At 39.0% G+C, this 22,242-nt stretch overlaps 1 protein-coding gene across 11 annotated transcripts in view; it reads right to left on the bottom strand.

The window, feature by feature from the left end:
• PTPRM (protein tyrosine phosphatase receptor type M) overlaps positions 1-22,242 on the bottom strand; it is a 499,856-nt gene that overhangs the window by 189,246 nt on the left and 288,368 nt on the right. The gene's annotated exons all lie outside the window — the stretch shown is intronic.

Genomic DNA, 22,242 nt, shown 5'->3' with positions numbered 1-22,242 from the left:
CAATCTAGGTATTTACCAATTGAAACTTATGAATTTATAATTACATCTCCACCAAAAGTAATTTCAAATTGAAAACAAAGGGAAAACAAGATTGCTTACTTCATTATTGAAATGTCCGCTCTATTTTTTCTCTCTTAAACAGTCTTGATGCTTCAACTAACTGAAGCCATAACGAATTTTTAAAATTTTATTTTACAGAAGAAAGATGGCCTAAAGACCTGAATCTAGACTAAGACTACCTGAATTTATTTACTAGTCTTAATACAACTGTTTTGTGTAATCCTAGGCAAGTCAATAAAATATTTTGTGCCCCAGTTCTCCAGCTGTAAAATGAGAGCGGAAAAGTTTCTCATGCCCTCTGGCCTGCTTCCAGTTTTCAAAACTAAAATCGCTTCAAGGTCTTCTTTTTTCTTATCCTTGAAAAAATAGGGTTTTTCCTCCTAGGAAATGTAAAAAGTCTGCAAAGTTATTAAGCTTCACTAACAGTGCCCTGATCAACTGTGTAAACTGTTGGGCTATCTTTGCAGATTGCTACAGTGACACTGTAGAGCTTAATTTGAAGCTTCCTGCTCATTGTAGTAAGCCCCTTCCTAGTCTCATGCTTTTTTATAAACATACATAACTGCTACGTTTTATAGATCTATTTCTGTATCTCCACTTGGATGCTTGCTTTGTTTTAGTGCTACCAACATTAGACAACAGAATATAATAATAACATTAAATAAGAGAATAACCTTTAATCTACATATTGACCATTGTTTCACTGCTTCTTTAGAAAAAGACAATCTTTGGACAATTTGTTCATATAATATGCAACATAACGTCATCTCTGTCATCAGTTGACTCTGACATGTTCATGACATATCTATATGGATTAACAGTGGAGATTTTGATCTATTTCTTCCTGCCTTTATATTGCACTAGATTCTTGTAATTCATCCTATAACTTCAAATTTTACAGTACTAGAAATTATAAGGAAACCATTATCTTGAAATGGAGAGGGAAATTACTCTTTAAAGGACAGGAATTAATAATTCACAGTTAGTAGGCAAATACAAGAAGGCTACAAGAAATTGCCCCTAACTCTCCTTCTACTGAGCAACAGTCTGTATATTTATTACAGCTGGCATTAAACAAAGGTGATAATGACAATCCCCACTTTATCATTCCCTGATTTATCAGGTGTCTCACCATCATAGCTGCGCAGGCTTTGCCAGGGGGTCAGGAGTTGTAGCAACACATAATATATACCGAACAAAATATACTCCATGTGCAATCATTTTCAGTATAGACGTGAAGCCAGAGAACCAGCTGAACACTAGTCCCATCCCTCTGACCACTGCAGAACTTGCACATTTTGTCAAAGTGGAAGCAGTTCAACAGAGACCATTGCTATATTCAAGATCACTATTTATAGGCTGAAAGAACTGGGTGCAGTAATAATTGTTCCTAGGGAGGGTAGGGTCTCAGGACAAGGGCAGTCTGAAAGAACATAAAACGGGTAGTTTATTTGGGAGGGATGACTTTTCTTGTCCAAGCATTAGAAATGAAGCAATCTGTATGAGTTTGGATTTTTTTTTTCTTTTTTTTGTCTTTCTGAGAGTGAATTGGCATCGTTACAGGTGGGATAGGGCTTAGATTGACTACTCCAGTTTATGGAGTAGTTGTACAACCAGGGAGTTTCTGATTAGCTAAAGGACAAATTAGTATGCGTACTAATGATGGAGCAGCCCGTTCAAGGTAGCCCCTCTATTTCAGGAACATTTTATTTGGGAGATCAAAGATTTTCTGGGCTTTAAGCAAAACACAGCCTTGCCTGCTATAGCTTCTAAAATGGAGAAAAAATGAAGAAGCTTAAAAAAAAACCTTGCATGAACATAAGGTTCAAATATGAAAATACTGAACTTACAGTAAAGAAAAACAAACAGACCAAACAAAACCTCCAAAATAAGGCGGCTCTACCAATGCCAACAAAGACGCAAGTATTGTTGAAGTAATACAGTAAGATCTAATTTATAGAGGGGAAAAAAGAAGGTGAACTAGGCAATGTTGCAAATCATACTGGCAACACAGAAGCAATCAAATCTTGCAACTGTTCACATTTAAGTGCTTGACATACCAGTGTTAAAGGTGTAATGCCTTCTCTTTTTGCAACTGAAGGGAGTCTTAAATCCCTGCAACTTTTTGTTTGCATCTTTACTTGAAGTCAGGAGGTTTTATGCAAACAAAAGTTCCACAGTCTTCGGAAGGTTTCTAAGTCTGCAGGACAGTTGGTGCTTCCAAAGTGTAGGACAGGGACTAAGAAAACACCTTGTGCTAGTAGCTTGTTGAAACTTGAATGGAATGATTCTACTTCCACACCTAGCTTTATTTACTGGCTTTGCAAGTCAAGGGATAAGTCTGGTTAGATTCTCCAAGGCAGGGTCTGTCTTCCTTCTCAGGAAACACTAATTACTGGCACCTGAAATTTTCAGCCCATGGGAAAAGTCAAACTGGAGAAATCTTTCGGAATCAGACCTGGAGTGAACACAAGAGGGACTGTGATTACACACCACCTCCACTGTTGTGCAGGGAGCCCTATTTCTCAGATCAATCAAAGCAGAAATACCTAAACAGCTGTAAAGGAGGAGATAAGGCAGCTTAGGTTCAGCCCCTAGAGATACTGCCAAATGCAAACTCTCAGGTGTTGTAATAAGCTTTATCTTCACAGACCCAAGCCCACTGGGGAACGGTATCTGTTTTTTAATGTAAAACTCCTAAGCTGGTTTGTGACTGCCCAACTCTTTTGTACGGACAAAGACTGAAAAGTCAGTATTTACAAATCAGATTTTCTGGGAAAAAATACATCCAAGCAAACCTCTCCTTAGCATTCCTATGGATTTATACAGGAAATCCTGACAGTTGTCATGTGGGGAGCATTGTGTCACTGGAAGTTAAAAGATATTTTGCTTGGTCTTTCCTCCAAGGACAGTCACCAGGCGAGGATATGGCAACGCATTCAATTCCCTCGAGAAGGAAAACTCTTGCTACGTAATAACTGCAAAATAGTCAGATAGGCTCTGAAAGTGGCAAAGCAATGGCCACCATAAGGTCATCATGGATTTAAATATTTTTTCAAAACACAGAAGAACCGATAAATTTCTCTTTTGCGAGTTTGGACTCTCTAGGATTTAAGGGAGACATCAGAGCCTGGGCTCCAAAAATTCTTAGAAGAAAATCCACAAGAAAGGAAGAGGAGACAATGATGCTCGCTCCTTCCACCTTCCAGTGGCCAGATGGGTGCCACCTAGTCCTGATGACACAGCGTATTTAATTTTTTGCCTGATTTCCTAGTATACGGATTCATGGTTTTAGAGAACGTAAGCACACCACAGCGGATCTTCAGCCTTGTAATCGCAGGCAATCATGTACCATTTGTGAAATGTTTGTGAAATGTTTCTGCCTTTCAATTCAGTTATCACAAATGATGACCCAAAATGTAACTTTGTTTTGTTAGTAAATAAATCAGAGAGAGAAGCAGAGAAAGAGAAAAAAATCTCTTAAGGATTTCAGTTTGTAATACTTCTTGTTTTAGAAGGATAATAAACAACTGCCAACATGTTAAGCAGTAGTAGAGAATCTGTTATTCCATTTTACAACACATAGCTTGCTGACGGACTGCAGTTTTAAATCTGTCCAGTCCATCCTTTGCAAAAATCGATAAATTCAATACATATGATAACCTACCCTTATTCAAAGCATGTATTAATTCACTACTGAAACAGTATATTAAAATTGATAAGAATAATTTGAGCAACACATAGGTAAGTGGTGGTTAGACTTAATGCCAACAGTAATTGTGGCACATGAGAATGCTCTGCTGTTAATCGAGATTTGCTGACTGGCAAGGGAATTGGAACGGCTCTCTTAACCCTCCCAACCCTACAAAACCTTGATAACTATTGATGAATTTATTTTTTTTTTTTAACTCCCTGGGTGTATATAGTCCCATGGTTAATTATACCTAATTATTTAAATACTGGTGACCAGGTAAGACTTGGGAGTGATACTACCATCCTGGTATACAGGCGTAAGAGATTGTCAGAATTACAGCAAACAGGATGACAAGGGCGCAACTATGTCTCTACAACTGTTACATATGTTTCTACACCTGAAATTCCTTAATGCTGAAATAAGGATTCCCCACTCCAACTCTCCAAGGGACTCACTGCTACTCTATATGGATATGATAAATTTCATGAGGGATAACGTATTAGCAACTCCCCATACTTAGAAATAACCACATAATTCTACCCTTTTAATTTTTTCTATAAATATAAGTGTATACGTCCCTTGGTAATTTTGAAAGTAAAGTTTTTCATTATTATTTCTTCTGCTGAAAAAAAAAATGTTCTGAAGCACTGCAGGGCAAAAAAACCCTATGATCAGAAACCTACTTTTTCTGAACCACTCACAACTTCTCTGTGGCTTGTGCTCTCTACTTAATATGGATTCACGTATTTGGTGCTTCTTCTTCAAACCCACAGAGGTCAAGAAAATATATGGATGCTGTATATGTTCTGTAGTCCTGCACAGAATAAAGTGAGTGAAAAATGAAAATAAAATTAAACCTACTTACAGTGGTACTGTCTCACACTGTCTTCAATGTCATTTTATACAGGTGTAAGTAATACAAGACAAGAGAGCATTTGGCTCTATATTCATAAATTCTCTCAGCTATTAACTGTGTATTTTCTGGGCAAGCAAAAGACATCTTTGATTAAACATTTCCCCTAATGTGCTTCATACTATATCAATGACATCTAGCTACTAAATACAGACTGCAAAGGACAACCTAAGAGGGCACCGGAGACTTGGCAGTGTATTTATTTTTTTGTAGGAAATGAAATGTTAAAATTAAGAGACTGTAAGGACACATTTAAATAGTTTTAATTTGCAGATAAGTAACAGTGCATGTGAAAAGAGAAAGAAAAACTGAGCAAACAAAGCCAGAAAGAGATTGAAACATTTAAGATCACAAAAGACTATACAGGGTAGGAATGTAGAGGAAAGAAGAAGAAAATAAAAGGAAAATAAAAGAACAGATAATATACTGTAAACAAGTTGAGAAGTAGCATCACATTTGATAACACAAGTAAAAGAAAAAGCAGGAGGAGACAAGAGAAAATAAAAATGAAGTCTATCTATTACAGATATGTTTTAAACAAAGCATTTTGCAACAACTTTGCTGCTTTTTATAAATTACAGGCAATATTTTTGTGAAAGGTGTTTGATTTCATTACTATATCATGAAATCAAACATGTTTTACAAAAATACTGCCTTTAATTTATAAAATTATTATATTTCATCATGTAGTCATGAAATCACATCATATACTTTTGTAAGATTGGGGGGAGGGGAATTGTTTATCCAAGAATGACTGCTACAAGATCTCTTTACACTCATGATGTTCTACCGAGTATTTTTTGAACTGCTCTACCAACTGATACTTGGATTCTTCCATAAATAGCTCTGCTGTACATAAGCCGATAGTCTTTCTAATAGGTATGTCACCATTATATTTTTGGCAAACATAAAACTTCCTACGGCTGATATATTTTTATGTATATGGGACAGCAGCATCCCATTTACATTGATCTGATATTGGGTTCTTTAAATGCCATTTGAAACAGAAGGTGCTTCAAAGCCTTATAAATAGACTAAGATGCTACAAGTTTTACAGCGAGTTCAGAACGTGGACCCAAGAACATGCTGTAATCTCATCTCTGTTCCACATGCAGTCTGTGATAGCCAGCTCCCACCCTCAGTATGCTCAGCTCCTTTTAGTATCTCCCAAATACTGGCTGGAAAAGAAGCAACACGCTCTGTGACTGCTTCTGGGCTACAGATGAGCTTTCTGATATGTGAATGGTAGCTCTCTACTGATGGACCAAATGAAATGAACGAACTAGTTCATACCGTAACACAACCTATGCTTCAGCACAGATGCTAATCTGGGTCTATCCTCTGTACCCAGAGATTCCAAAATGTGAGAGAAACTTGCTATTTATGCAACATTTAAACAATATCGTATGTGCTTGAAAGTTTCCAAGAGGTCCAGTATTAATGAGGGAAGGAAGGAACATACAGACAGGTGCACAGTATGACACACAAGCCTCGTTGTCTCAGGAAGCTGAGATAAAATCAGGTGTAAACTTTAACGTAGTTATGTTCCAGAAAGTTTAATTCTTATCTTTGGTATGTTATATAGCACACACAAGCCAAGGAGCGCTTCCTTCCTTTATTTTACCAGTGAACAGGTTTTATTCCTACTGAGTATAAGGGCTCAGTCCCTCTAGACACCAGCTACTATTGATCTCACTCCACAAGGCTTTATGCTCTTAATTTAAAGCCCAAGCAGCAGTATCACTAACTTAAATGATGCTGGTCTAAACTGAACTAACCTAAGGCTTCAAATTCTCCAGAGCTTTGAGACTGACTTCACTACAGAGGAGTATAAAATAGGGATGCCTCCTATTCTCTTTGCAGTCTGCTCACAACATGGTTTTAAAATGAATGAAAACCAGGGATGGATTATGAGGATAATAATTCCACAAAATATTCCACAAAGCCACTATTCTGAGATCTTCTGGTGGGCATCATGGAAGGGGTGAGCTAAAAAAAAAATAAATTCTCTCCAGACAGTTAGCTATACACACAGCTGCTTATTATGACACTCCTCACCATTGCCAAGTTGCTCACAACCATACATAGATATCTTTTCATCGTTTCCTTTAGACACAAAAGTGCTATTTCCATTCATTTTAATTTTAGAGATAGGAATGGAGAGAGCATGATATACTGATTTGCAGAAAGCTGCACAGATTGTCCCTACCCAAACCAGAAATAAAATCGTGCTCTCATCTGCATCAAGCCCCAGTGCTGTATCTTCTAGGTCACCCTTCCTACCACAGTAAGACTACGTTTTTTGGTAACCAGAAACACAATGTAATTCCTCTCCTGGCCATCTGAAGAGGCTTAGCTCCTCTTCATCTCTACAACAGAGCTCTCCCTTGGGGAAGATGGGCCTTCTTATTATCTGGGTGACTTTGTTGTGTACAAACAAAATAAAAATAATTAAAAAAATATGTTGCAGAGATACGTTTCAAGAGGCTATCTCTGCTGATATCAAAGAATTAACAAACCATTTCAAATACAGAGCTGCTTCTGCACTATTCTGCCGGTGACTTCTGTCTTCATTTGAGCATTTTCTTCCAGTACTCACTCACTGAAAGAAGGGAGGGAAGGAGGAAGAGGGTGAGAGGCAGATGGGGAGAGAGGGGGATGCAGAGGAAAAGAGGGAGAGACAGAAAGGGAGAGGGGGGGCAGAGGGAGACTTCTGTAAAATCCTACTGGGAACAGGAATGCCAGTTAGTTCTAAATTATGTGGGCAGCTTTTATTATGAAAACCACCGATCATCAGAGTTATCCAGGTTTAGGAAACATTTGTCTCCAATCTTGTTTACAGTTATTTATATGATAAGACTGCCTCCGTCTTTCAAAATTTGTATTAAAAACACTTTTCCGTCAGAATAGTTTAGAGTAACCCAAAAACCCTCAGCATGCAATGCAGTGAAAAGAAGGCATTTTGGTTTATTCCAGTTTAACGAACAAATAGCATAGCAACTTAAATGCTCGGTTTTTCACATCTGTCATGTCATGGAGGTGTTCATGCTTAGCAAAGCTCAGAGAACAGTGTGTAACTCTTAGGACAAAAAGTGTATGACCTAAACTGTTCTTGCTCATAAAATACAATAATGAAAACAGATAATAGCTGGTCTTGCACAGACTATTTTTGTTAGATGCCACACGTTTGATATAATAACACAGTGTTGAATATTTCATTCTTGTAACTTTAATTTCTCTTTGTCCTGGTTTGATCAAGATAAGATCAGTCCTAAATTGCTTTGGAATATTAGCTGGGTACCATGAATGTATTTTGTATTCGCTCAGCCATAACTCATTACACGGAACTTGCTTGGCATCCATAAGTCACTATCGCTTTTGTGTGTGTATGTGTGTGGGAGCGTGTGTGTGGCTCAATACCCCGCTGCTAGGCTATTTAGTGATAAAATCGGATATAATAAAATATTAATTACAGCTGAAAGGTTGGGTGAGAAATATGAACTCAGTTACAGTCCCATATTGTGAACAAAGGGCAGGGTGAAAAAATCCTTTAGTTATAGAGGTTTGGGATAATAAAAGAACAACTAGAACGTTAGATTCAAGCCGAGTGCTCCCTAAAAGGCCACCTGCTATTAATCTTCACATCAGGCACAGAATTTCAAGTAAATTAGGTCAAGATGAGAGATTTTTGCTGCTGATTTTTTTAACTAATTTAAAGATTTCTTTATCTGAGCATCTTTTTCTTTGATGTCACTGCAATTTAATAATTAGAAATTTGTAACAAGCACAAGGACACAGCAATTATAATTAAAGGTTAGATATCATACATGCTATGCAAAATGATCACCTTATATGGTATAAAAATAGATAAGAACCAGCAGTTGATTCTAACAGTGTTTGTTTCAGTCAGATTGGCAGTTTCTTAGTGCCAAACTGTAGCAGATGTGGTTCTATCATCTTAGAAAGCCAAGTTTTTTTCAAAAAATACCAGCAGTGGAGTATAAATTATTTTCAGATTTCTTAATAAATATGTTTCTGTTCATCTGTTTGATTTACCTGAGTATGGTGTCAGATGAATTACCAAAACTTTAATAGAATGTGACCAGACTGTAAACAAGCTCAAAGTTAGTCCAAATCAAATAATATGACCTTGAAATCACACACATAGTAGTGAACCATATACAACTGAGCAATCTCATCTATTATTGCCATATTATTAATATGGCTAAAATGTGCCATTATATCATAAAATAAGATTTTCATTGTCTGAAGAATTGAATCCTTCAAGGTTTAAGTTTTTAACAGTGTTTTATATTTCAATGAATTTTGCTGAAACTATGGCAATACATTCTGGTACCAAGCCAGAAAACATATTTTCAGTGAATTTACATTTATGATACTTGGAACAATCCAAAGACCATTTCAAAGCTTCTTAATCAGCTTTATGTTCTTTGCTTAATTTCTTTTTAAATAGAACACAGAAAAATGATAAGTTCATAAATATGAGAGAAAAATATCTTCATACAGCAAGTGAGGTGCTTTTATAAGCCAGTATTACACCCTTTAACTCGCTAGTTTTCAGGTTGCCAAGGCCAATTTACAAAACAACTGGAAAGCATGGAAAAATGAGTAAAGTCTTGTCACAGATTAAAAGAAATTAAAGAAAGCAAAACTGTCTGAAATAATTTAGTCTAAAAAAAGAAAAGTTAGAGGGGATCTGAAGGAAATACTCAAAACTAAAAGCCGTGACAGAGCTGATACTTTCTTTTCAATCTGTTGCAGAGAGAGAAAATACTGATGCACAATGCTACTGAAGTACAGATCAACGAGGAAGAAACGAAAAGAAATTCCCAGAGTCTGAACACATGGAAACCAGTATCATAGAATCATAGAATTGTTGGGTTTGGAAGGGACCTTAAAGACCATCTAGTTACAATGCCCCTGCCATGGACAGGGACATCTTCCACTAGACCAGGTTGCTCACAGCCCCATCCAACCTGGCCTTGAACACTGCCAGGGAGGGGGCAGCCACAGTTTTGCTGGGCAACCTGTGCCAGTGCCCTCACAGTAAAGCATTTCTTTCTCATATCTAATCTAAATCTACCCTCTTTCAGTTTAAAGCCATTACCCCTTGCCCTATCACTCCATGCCCTTGTGAAACGTCCGTCTCCAGCTTTCCTGTAGGCCTCCTTCAGGTACTGGAAGGCTGCAATAAGGTCTCCCCACAGCCTTCTCTTCTCCAGGCTGAACAGCCCCAAGTCTGTCAGTCCACATGCTGACTTGTGAGATCATGCAGCCCATCTTCTCAGAATCAGTAGTAGCATTTCTGAAAGTGTATGCCTGATCCTCTGATACTCTAAGAAAGCTCACTACTGTGCGCAAATTGTAGATCTGCTTCTCACTAGCACGGAAAGATTCATTACAACACACTTTCAGCTCCAGCAAAGTCCCTGATGGTACCTGAACCATCAGATGCCATCTGGTTCCTTCCTGCTATGTAGTCCAGGGTGCAAAGAGGAAATAGTTATTTTTCTCACTGCAGAATACGACATGATGTTCTTACCTGGCCTTCACAAATTAGGTAGAGAATAGATCTAGCAAGGTCTAAATGACCAGTGCACTTGGATTCCTGAGAAAACAGGAAGGCAGACTACCACCTAACACGGACAAGTTCTTTAAATCTACATGGATGAATGTGTTATTTCATTTCAACTAAATCACTTTGAGACTCAAGTATTTTTTTAAGAAATACTATACTAGTTGTTATTGTTCTACAGTGTTCAGCGTTGCTGGATATAATATGATAAAATACTGTACTGGAATTAAAAGGAATAGAGCAACAGAAAAAGGCAGTCATCGTCAAGAGGCTGCCTGAGTCCTTTCTACTTTTAAGAAATCCAGGACCACTCACAAACCACAGGTTCCTTCTTCCGATAGCCCTGAAGAAGATCAGTAGCTACACAAAAAACATAATGAAAAAAATACTTTGAGAAATAATATGATGTTCTTAAAGAATAGGAAGATTTTATCAGATCTAAATCCATACATAAGTTATAAGGTAGACTATTGCTCATTCTCCTGTATTCAACTCCCAATTTATTATACAAGATGCTGCATCCTAGAGCAGTGGTTTTCTTTCTGTGCTCTGCACATTCGTAGAGTTTGCACAGAAAAACAAACATATAGCTTCTAGATTTAAAATCCCAACATAAAGATCTGCACATTCACTGCAATATCTGCAGGGGTTTACAAATTTTAAAAAAATCGCTTCTACTAAGAAACTGATTACAAGTAAGCAATACTCCACTGTTTTCTAGTAAACTCCTTCAGTGCTGTGACTATGCCCTGGAGAGTGTCCATGAGGTGCAGACACTCTGCAAATATAACATCATTCATGTGTGTAACTATGGCAAGTTGCACAGCTCCTATTTATGAATGCAAAATAATATGCACATGAAAATTGATCAAGGAGCCTGGATATTACATAGAAATGAAGAAGTGGTATTTAGAGCAGGAGATCAGCTAATGGATTAATGACATAACGAGATCTTTCTATATTCTACAAAGCTGTGCTCTGGAAAGTCACTACTGAATTGGGCTGGGGAATTAACCAAATAGATGTATGAAAACGAGTGGTTTATAAGTAGAGGGAGAATGCTTTTCTCCCTTTTTCAAGGATGCTCTGCTGGTTTGTGTGCACCACAGAAAGAAAAATATTTGCTGAGGCAGCTGAATGAACACACAAGCCAATTTCAAAATGTTTTTTGATTAAAAGCTTGAAAACTGTTTACTGCTCATTAAAGCACTCACAGAGGGTACGAAGTTTTAAATTTATTCAACCAGGGGATACAACATGGAGCACAGATCTGCTTGCTTTCATTTAAGATGTTGTCTCATCTGTCCATTTTCTCCTTCTACCAGATGCTATGCTTTCATGGGAGGCTTGGTGGAAAGCAGCACGTGCCAGTGCTTCAGCTGCAACCGAAAAGGCTCGCGTTAATCACTTAAGTGACCCAAGGCACAGACACATTTTCTCCTGCTGACTCTGCTGTGGGAGAACAGGACCACAGCAAAAATAACCACAACAAAATTCTCGTCTCTCATAGCTATCATCTCTTTCCACAACTTAAATGCAGTGGGTCCTGCTCCAGCAATTTGGAAATGGAGATTGCTGTCTGTGTTTATTTTCATCCTTTCTTCTCTACAAAAAGGCTCTGCAGGGCATTCTAATCAGTGGTGCAGAATGATGCAGGCAGATACAGAAAAACAGCCAGTTTTTGTGGCATTGTCCCCAGTTTCTCAGGACTTCTGTGGATAAATACAAGGCTGATCTTCTGTTCTGTCAGTGAAGGTATAACTCTTCCTCCTCCCTGCACTGGGAATGACTCTGGTAGGATTAGGAGGCATAGAAACCTTGGCAGCATGACATTGTACAGCTCTTCCCACAGGAAATCTGGCCATAGATAAAAGATTCTGCACAATTCAGGATTAGCATAGCTGTTAAATACAGATGAGATTCTGGCCTTGTGCTTCCGCTACCCTGTGAGACTGATCTGAAAAACAGCTTCAACTCCAGATGTGAGAATAAGGTTAATTCATTCACTCTCGTCTGACTTCCCCATGGTAATTTCTCCCTAAATTCAACATTTTTATAATGCCTTAGACATCCATCCCACCGCTCTCTGAGACTGTTTTAGGCTGAGGCATTTACACTGCTCCCGACTAAAGAGTTGTTGCTTTCAGTTGTAGAGCCCAGTAAGTGTCTCTAATGTTTCTTTATGTCATTTAATGTAATCCAGTTGAGCAGATTAGCTTTTACTTAGCAATGCTTCAGAGTCATGACGCTTGCTGTAAATGCTAGTGATTTCCTTTCCCGCTTAAATGAACAGTGTAGCAGAAAGAAAGTTTTCATGTTAATGTTCACTAAAATGAATACTCTTCCAGCACCCGGTACGGGAGACGACAGTGTTTCACTCGGAGCAAATCTATAGCTTTTCTTCCTCTTTCCATGTAGCACTGCTCTTTATTTTTTGTCTCCTTTAATGCTACTTAATATCAAAAGAAAGCACTCACTTGTTCACTTGCAATACATGATCAGAATGCTTTAGAACACACAGAATGGGTCAATCAAATATCACTTACACTGAGAGTTAGGAATTCCCCCAAACTACTTTGTCCTGGAAACCACTGTCCTTCTGTTACACATTCATGTATTAGTAACAGAATCTTTTTTAAAGCAGCCATTTAGTATTTGCTAGTGAATAAAGGGCTCATATAAACATGCTTAAAAACCACAATACTGGAAGAAAAAATCCTGCGGTCAACAGCAGTACGAAAATGCACCATTGTCAAAGATTCTATGGAAAAAGCTATTAAAATGGTACAGGTTACTTCTGTGTTATAACCTAGATCATGAGAAAAACCCCGCTGCCTTTTGGCTCCCTGATGAAGACAACCCTAGTCTGTGAGCATCTTGATAAAAGCTTGCACTTTTTTTTGGGTTGACACATACGTAAAACTGAAAAGGGATTTTTGGGCACCACAGTGCCATGTGACTAACTCTCACACAATACCACATCACATAATCATTTTTATAAATTTATCTAGCACCACCTTCCTGACATTTCTATCTGTACCTGTGTCAGAGCTTCAGTTCACCTTTGGGTAGAGACTCTATATTTGAGCTGTTTATTTGCATGCTCTCTGAACGGAAATTGTTCTTTTCCCTCTCTGAAGTTTATTCCTCTAATGTATTTTTAGAAAACAAATATGTCTTCTCTCGGCCTTAGTGGGATAGCTGAAACAAGTCAGTTCTCTTGGTTCCTCCACGTGGAACACAGGTTTTCCAACTCCCTGATCATTGATGCCATAATGCTCTGCTGCTGTGGTGCTAGTAAATTTGTTCTAAGCACAGGAGTTCACCTGAGCTCTTGCCAGTGTCTTGTACAACAGCATTTATAGATTGTCACCTTTGCTGGAAATCCCACCTGCTGTGTACGGTCTGTTTGCCTGTTTCACAGTCATGCCATGTTTTGATGATTCACAGTCATATCACAAGCCATCAATACACACTTCCTTTTCCTCTGTTATTTCCAAAAATGAGCCTCTATCTTACAACATGCATCCTTGTTACTAGCTCATAAAATGCAAACTTTGCATCTCATCCTATTTCTAGGAGATTAATCCTGAAGGCTATTCAGTATTTTCTGTGCAGCATTCCAATCCAATGCTGCAGGCAGGATCTACTTTTCCTGCCAAATGGATTATAATGTGTTACATTTATACTTGATATCTATAAACAAAACATGCAGAACGTTACTGGGTCACCTCTCAGCTGACAATTCAGTACTCCACAACACAGCACAATGAACATGTACTTATATCACAGCCACTGGTTTAGAGCTCTTGTAAGCCACTTAAAAAGACATAGTTAATTCAAATACTTGTTAAAGAAAAGCAACTGAATCTCAACAATCACAAAAAAATACCAAGCATATGACATGGATAGAGCATAGAAAGATTGATGTGCAACATTGCCAAGGCTTCAGTACTAACAGGCCTCAAGCAGCTATGGCTTCCAATATGATATGCAAGACTGACTTGAGTGCTTAATTAGTCAAATGGGTGAACAATCACTAAAAGTGACTCCATACTTTTCACTTAGGACATCTCACTTCAGCATCCAGCACTCGAAAGCAAAAATACTGATGAGATTCCAACCTCCACAAAAACAAAAGAACTGTAGTGAGACGATAAGCCGCAATGGAAAATCTAATTTCACGTTGACATTAAGGATACGGGAAGTGCCCATGCATAATGCATAGTAACATCAACAGTGAAAGCTCCCAGAGACAGCAATGGGTTATATGTCCCTGACAATTCCTAACCACAGTTTTACAGGAATTCAGAATGGGTCACTCAGCACTGTGACTACACACTAACATACAGCTACTGGGATACACATCGTCAGAAAATGACTTTAAAATGTCTCCAGAAAGTACATTCCCACATAATCCTGCTCAACAACCACTCAGGGAAATGTAGCTGGCTCATATATTCTGTCTTCAACCCTTCCACGGCCACAGTGAAACGAAAACAAATCCCTGGCATACTTCACTAAACACTGGCCAACAGCATCTCTTCCTTACATTTTCAAGGAGTGCTCTGGTTGTCCTGTATTTGAACTCAGGTATGTATAATCTGAGTACACTTGTTAAAATCATACAATGCAGTAATTTCCAGCTATGTCCATAACCCCTTTGTTACAGTCTCTAAATTAAACACCTCTCTCAAGGCAAGTGCCCAGAAATACACTTGAGCCCCCTACACACTCAGTGGGAGAGAGAAACATGTCTCTACAACTCCAGAAGGCTACTCTGAGATGAAGGTGGGATTCCACCTCTCACATTGTCTCTATGGGATGATCTATGTACTCGTAACTGAGGAACTACCTAAACTCTGCTAGAAGTAGATGCTTACATTTAAGGACCTGAGAGGTACTTTATTTGGGGCTTTACTGCATAGGTCTGCATCTGCTTAGGATACAAACATCTGAGGTGTCTCATGAGAGATGTGACAGCCATGCCAGCTTTTTCCACAATAACCTAATGACTTGAGAATGCTCTCAGAAACTGGAGGCCCGGGTTCAATACTGGTTTCAACCTGAGAGGCTTTCACCATACTGCTCCCCCCCCCCCCAGCCATCTGAAGAGCGTTACTGTGGTCTCCTGCTGAGGTTGGCCTAGCATGCAGACAGAAACACAAGACGAATCAGAGAACCAGGAGAGCATTCATGAAGGAATCTGTCTAATCAAACAGCAACTCTCTTTATTCTGTCTGTTATCCCTGGTTTTATTCCAAGACCATCTAAAATATGACACATTAAAAGTCCTGTGAGTCAGGAACAAGGACTTCAGGTCTTTTTGCTTGCCGAGGAGGAGCTTTAGGAACATTGTGCTCCTAGTTAGAGGCTTCTACTGGTTTACTGAGAATGCAGTGATAGTTGAGAACAGGCTGGTGGCTCAGACTTGCTAACACTGAGCCATCTAAAATCCATCTAAGCTATATGCATAACAGGAGACCGAATAGAGAAATGCAACACCGTCCTGTTAAATGGTTTGAAAGGTCCCCAGCAGGGCTTTGGCACCAGCCAGCTACCACTCTCCCCAAAATTTCTAGACATGAATCAGGGCCCTTTCCCAGCTGGCAATCTGTAGGTGGTCATTGTGCCTGGAGCTCTGCAGATGAACACGGACTGAGTTCAGCCAGTTGGCCTCAGTACCAGAGAATGGCACAGGGCATACAAAATTCAGTAGTAAATATGCATGCCTAAAGTCTCAACTCAAGTAGGCTAAGCTAAGCGCTGAGTAGCCATTCCTTGGAAAGGGATCATGGAAAAATGACACTGTTCTGTTCCTTGCATTCTCAGAGATAGAGCTGTTCATTTTAGTAAGTAGATTTAAGAAAAACATGTTCTATCAATTCTGACTGAAGTTGGCGGTCCAGAGCCAGGAAAACAGAATATGGGTTCCAAGCGTTTATGATTCACCAGTTGAATTGCTGCTAGACTTCAGCCTTCACCAGGGAGACTGGATAAACCCAGTGATCCACAGGACGTTAGCAGAGAACCAGCCTAGCTGAACCAGACTATCACACTGTCAGAATGAGAGGGAAGCAAGAGAGAAGACTCTCAATACGAATCATGCAAAGAAACGGTCTCCACTGCATCCTACTTAAGGCCAGCGAGTAGAAGGAAGGTAAAAACAAAAGAAAAAGAAAAAGCAGAGCCTCACAACAGTGCAGAAAATCCTCCAGTTGTTAATTACAAAACACGTGAGAAAGTATCGTTGAGTTATGAAACTGAAAAATCTCTTCAGAGATATGAAATCATCTATTCTCTCTTTTATTCTGGAATTGCTCTAGCTTGTTTTATTTATTATGGATTAATTTTTATTAATCACACTGCTAAATGACAGATAGCATTACGTGCTGGGTTCTCAGCGACACAAATTACTACTTAAAGAAATCAAGAATCAACGCTCCTTTTATCCAGGGACTATGTGAGAAGTCACAGTAAAAGGACCAGGGAAATTTCTGAACAAGCCAGCAGGACATGTGAAGCTGCACCACACATGCTCAGGCAACACGTACCATAAATTCTAACTCAAGTCACAGTAAAAATCCAAGGACATGTTCTATTGCATAACAAAAAAGAATTACAGCGTTTTTACAGCATAAGCAATTATTGTACTGTTCCCTCAATGAAACTGAAATTGACCGTTCTGCTGTAAATAATTATACTTGTTGCTATAAAGCAGTGACAATTATGGCCATTAATAAAACCCCGTCCCTTCTGCACCACAGACATCCTCAAACAAGTTTACTGGCTGCCTTACAGGTTGTAAAACTATGATTTGGAAATACAGTTTGCAGGCAAGTGCTGACCCTACAGCATACAACTCAAGTCTTTATGTTTACAGACCCTTAAACAATAGAAAGGATGCTTGTGGCAAGCAAATGAAAGAATGGACAGTAAGTCCCCTCCATGCTCTTTGGACCTCGTGGTCCCACAGTATTTCAGAAGGCAATAGTTTGAACATGACATTTCAGAATACTAGTGAGTTAGTAATGGTACTTGAACATGTATAGTGACATTATTTCAACATAACCATTTCTTTGTCATAAATCCACCAAGTATCTAGACTGTTTTATCAGTGAGCTCTTGAAAGGCCAAAGTTCACTTTTCTTTTATTGGGAAGCTTTCCAAATCTCTCCTGGTTAACCCATACTTTTGCTATTTCTCTCCTCAGCTGTGTCTACATGAGATTTTCTTTTTTCTCATTACTGCATTACCATGTAATGCCACTGTGAACAGAAGGAAATTACAGTAATATGCTAGCATTACATTAGGAATTTTGAGAGGACAGAGCTAAAAATACAAATATTGCAATGCTTTTATTTGCATGTGCTGTTGCCACGTTTTTGCCCACACAGAATGCTAACACATCTCTTACTGTGCAAATCAGCAATCTTGCATTACAAAGCTCATTTGTTCACTTATCCTGAATTTATAATCACACTCCTGATGTCTGCCTCTATAACTTATGAACGAGAATTAATGCTGCACTCCTGCTATGCAACACAGAAGCTCAGACTGTGATACCAGTATCTCTTCTTCTCCGAGGACTGGATTGCAGCTTTGAGACCCAGCCCTGTGGCTGCCATGCACTCACAACAGCAATGTGAGTGCCCCATGGTCTCTTTGAGGTTATGGAAAATATCCTGAAGCTTTTGTATTCAGAGTGTTTGAAGCCCTTCTTCTTTCTGAACACCAATGATCTCTGCCACAGGTTTCCAGAAAGCTTGGCTAGCTTCACCGCTTTCATTAGGACTTCTTGCTTGCCAGTGAAACAATTTAATCTGCTGATCTGCTGACCAGGTGAGCATTTTTCTGAAGACAGTGAAGTTTCAAGAATAAAAGCAGGTAGTGGCTTCTCTGGAAGAGTGTCTGTCAGATTGGAGGGTTGTGAAAAAGGTCACTCTGGCTTCAGATGATCCCGTTTCCTCTTACGGAAGTGTCTGAACAGTACTGCATGCCCTAACTGACGTGGCATGAGGAGTTCCAGTTCCTGCTGCCACCCTACGGGAAAGTGACAAAGCAGAGAGGGTGGCCAGACACGTAGAAGGCTGATCCTCGTGGCACCAGTCATGCTGAACAAAAGAGATGAGGCCCTAAGACACGTCCTCCTACCTTGCAATGTCTGTGGCAGGGATGGGAGGGCAGTTGTGACCTCTGCTTCATGTATGCAGCACATGGTTGTTCCAGCGGGGAGCTGTTGCATCACATATGAGTCTGCGCCTTTGCATTTCAAAGGTGACCACCTCAGTTTAATTTACTCCTTCCTACTGCTGCTCAGTGGGTAGGAATTAGGTGTCCTCTGTCATTCATCTAGGAATCATTACACTAGGAGTGTTGTTGAAATGGCTAAGCCACAGACAGAACGAAGTACTCCCTGGACTTGGGCTGACAAAGGTTTCTTTACACCATGCATCTTCCTTTGAATCATGCTGTTCCTACCCCAGGGACCACGTGCAGATGCCCTTAATTCCACCTGTGACAATGAACCCAGCATTTACAGGGTGCCTTTAAAGGTCTGGATTAGGCCAATAAGAAATGTAAATCTCTGTGGAATTTAGAATATCTGAACACATCATGAAGTGTTTATGCGATGAAGTACTAGAAAAGAGTGCTTATCATGTTAGATAATGTAGTTTGAAATTTCTATGGTAGTTTTCAGCTGCACTTCAAAATACTTAATAACCTAATATGGCCTTTTGGGCTGAAATATAATATACATTACTTCTTCAGGAAAGAGAGACTACAAGTACGTTTCAAAACTAAGCACTTCAAGTAAAGAGATGTTTGCTTTATTTTCCCAGTAGAGTTGTTTTTACTTTTGCATGTTGAAGAAGTTGGGCACACTGATGATAAAGGCGTTGCATTGAGGATAATACAGACTGCCTTCACTCTAGCACGCTCTCAGCTTTCAACTTGCATAATTCAAAGTATATTTGCTTCCTTCTGCATATTTTCTTTAAGATACTTTAAAACTAACTACTTGGCAACTGCTGTGGTTCTCTCTCTCCCTCTCATCCTGCCTGGGCTTTGCAGCCCCAGGTGCTGCAGGACTGATCCCATGCACTCGGCACAGGAAGTGGTCTGGCACCCTCAACGCCGCTTATTGTGTCCACAGGGCGCTGCTAGCTGACACGCTTGATCCTCCCGTTCCCCGACTTCGGGCTGGAAGAGGAAAGTACCAGTGGTCTGTGGTGTCTGTAAGAACAGAAAGGGTGGCTGAACAGGCCATCGACTGATCAGAAGGGCTTAATGGGGCAAATCCAGCTGAGCCAAACTCTGTTATGTGTAAGAAAGTGACCAGGAGGCAGAGCAGAGCCTGCACGGTCTTGCCTTCTTCCTCACCCTTCTTGCTCATTTCCCCAGCCTGCTGCTCCGAGGGCACTTGCTATCGCCAGGTGGTTCCGGCACTATCTGGGCCAAAATCTTTGTGATGTTTCCTTTCCAGGCTTTTTGAGGATGTGGCACAGAATAGCAGGAGGAGGGCTGTACGGTGACAGCATTTTGCTGATTACGTCAGCGAGATAAAAGAAGTGGAAACACTCTACCTTTATCATGGCAAGACTGAATGGAAATCTATGTGACACAGAAAACTTGCTTCTCCCTGATGAAGCTAAAAGCTTGCAGGAAAACTTTTCCAGAGAAGGTCACAAGAGCCTTTTATACTGGAATGCGGCAACAATCTAAAGCTCTTTCTAACATACGTGAATATATAAATAACACTAAATACGTGCAGTCACAGAGCATTACATTTTTTATTTCTGCGTATGAGCCTCAGCTTTGCAAGAAATTAGCATTCTCTAGACAAAGTAAATGGAACTGACCAATCTATGCACCTGCAGACAATTTGGCCCCAGGGTCTCTTAAACTTTAGGCTAACTTGCCCTGGAGAATTAAAAGGTACAAATGATACTGCCTTGGAAGAGTGAGACCCTCAATAGATGTTGCAAAGCCCTCATCAAGAAAACACCTGCATTTGTATGCGTTTTATGCAAATTCTTTAAAACTTTACTGACTCTTAAATACACATATCTTTGAAAAAAACGAATATCCACAGTAAGACATATATATTACAATTTCCACAGAGTCATAATCTTAAATTAAAAAGCCTTGCAAATTACAGCCATTCCAAAAATCAAAATAGCTTAGCCAGCTGTTGAAGAAGTGCACATACTCATCATTACTGAATGCAGTACTGCTTTAAACATATATAATTCTGAAATAATCTCCTTGAAATAAACGCAGCAACAGCCACAAAACATGCTGGACCTGAAATTGAAGACAAAGCAAGCAGTATTTGTTGTAATAAAACTCTGACAAAATACATTTTAATCATGTCCAGTCTTCTGAATTCTAAAACAACCTGGAATGCCATTTGGCCTTCATGATTAATGTGTACTTTATCATTGTAAACAGAGCTTCTCGAACATTTCTATAAAGTCTGCTTTTTGAATCAACATCTAAACAATCAGTGGTGCCCTTTCTCTCCTTTTATGTTGTGGTGGTTGTGTACAGATTTTAAATAAGGTATAAAATACCAGGTTTTTTCATATTTAAGTAGAGAAAAATAATATAATCCCAGAAAAAAGCCTGAATTCTGAATGACCTCAGGTATTAGCTTTGATGACTTGAATGGTAGAATTTGTGCTCTCCTTATCCATCTCAGGAATTAAAGAATTTTGTGTGACATGGCTGATGTGTCGATCAATAAAACAACAACAATCATTTACACTGCAAGTTCAGTGCAGTTTCAAAAATCTGCATTAACCAAGCTGGTAGTTGTAGCAGAATCAATAGACAAGGCATCTTGCTTAGTGGTGTGCATAAATGAAGTATGACTAAACTTTTAACACCCAAAGAATACAGATTAAGACAATGAAATCCATATGCAGAATGTGTTCTGCAAGCTATGCAATGCCAGTGTGCTTGAGAGTGTAATGCATAATAAAATGTTAAAAGTATTAAGAAATTCTTACTTTAATTTTCACTCTGCTTCACTCTGTATCTACATTGTGAGTTTGCAGTCAGCAATTCATTTTATTTCAAGACCTGTTGCAAAGGACCTCTGTAAATTTGCTGCTGTGTGTTCATCTGTCAATTCCATTGCTTGATGTTACTTTAAATCTCTCCTTTTCCTAACTACTCTCCTCCTTATCTGGAACACTTTAATCCCCTAACTAGCTCCTTTCTACTGTCAGTCAAGTTTCTGATGTGTCACTACTGCTATAGGAGTCAATCATCTTTTAGTTCATGATGCAGATAAAAGGAATGAAACTGGTTTTTTTATTAATGTTCTAATATGTTTGCGTTTAAACCAATGACTCCAACTGGTATTATTTTAATCCAGATGCTTGAATTCCAAAGGACTACACTATAGCTTTGTGAGATAAAGTAAGGCAAACATAATTCTGTTTCTAATCTAACCTGCTACATCGAAAAATTAAATCTGCTTTAATAGCTTTCTGTTTTTTCTCAGCTGTCTCAGACTTCCCCAAAGTGCCACATTTTCTTCTTAAAAAGTAGTCTGAATGATCTACAGCATGGCATTTCCTAAATGCAAACCTACATACACATAAAACATAATGCAACAGTGAATATGTTGCACAGTAAAAAACCCTAACTGTACGAAGCCTTGAATATTCTGAAGAAACCCAAAGAACGTTTAATTTCATTCACGCATAAACGAGTATACCAGCTCTGTATTACCCAGGCAAACAGAAATTACCAAAACCCTTAGCATCACGATGAAAGTAATTGATAGTTATTCACTATAGGTGGAAACTCTTCCTACAGTAACAAAAGAATTAACCATTGTTGATAATACGTGATGAGCCAAAAGGAAAAACATCCTAAACCTCAGAAAAATCTGTATTTATCTCATCTGCATTTTCATTCATTCAGAGTATTGAGCTCATTACTGGTTCTCACTCAAAATAATCT

Source organism: Opisthocomus hoazin, chromosome 3, assembly GCF_030867145.1.
Source record: "Opisthocomus hoazin isolate bOpiHoa1 chromosome 3, bOpiHoa1.hap1, whole genome shotgun sequence".
NCBI classification, from domain to species: Eukaryota; Metazoa; Chordata; class Aves; order Opisthocomiformes; family Opisthocomidae; genus Opisthocomus; species Opisthocomus hoazin.
This window is presented reverse-complemented; position numbering and strand designations above follow the sequence as displayed.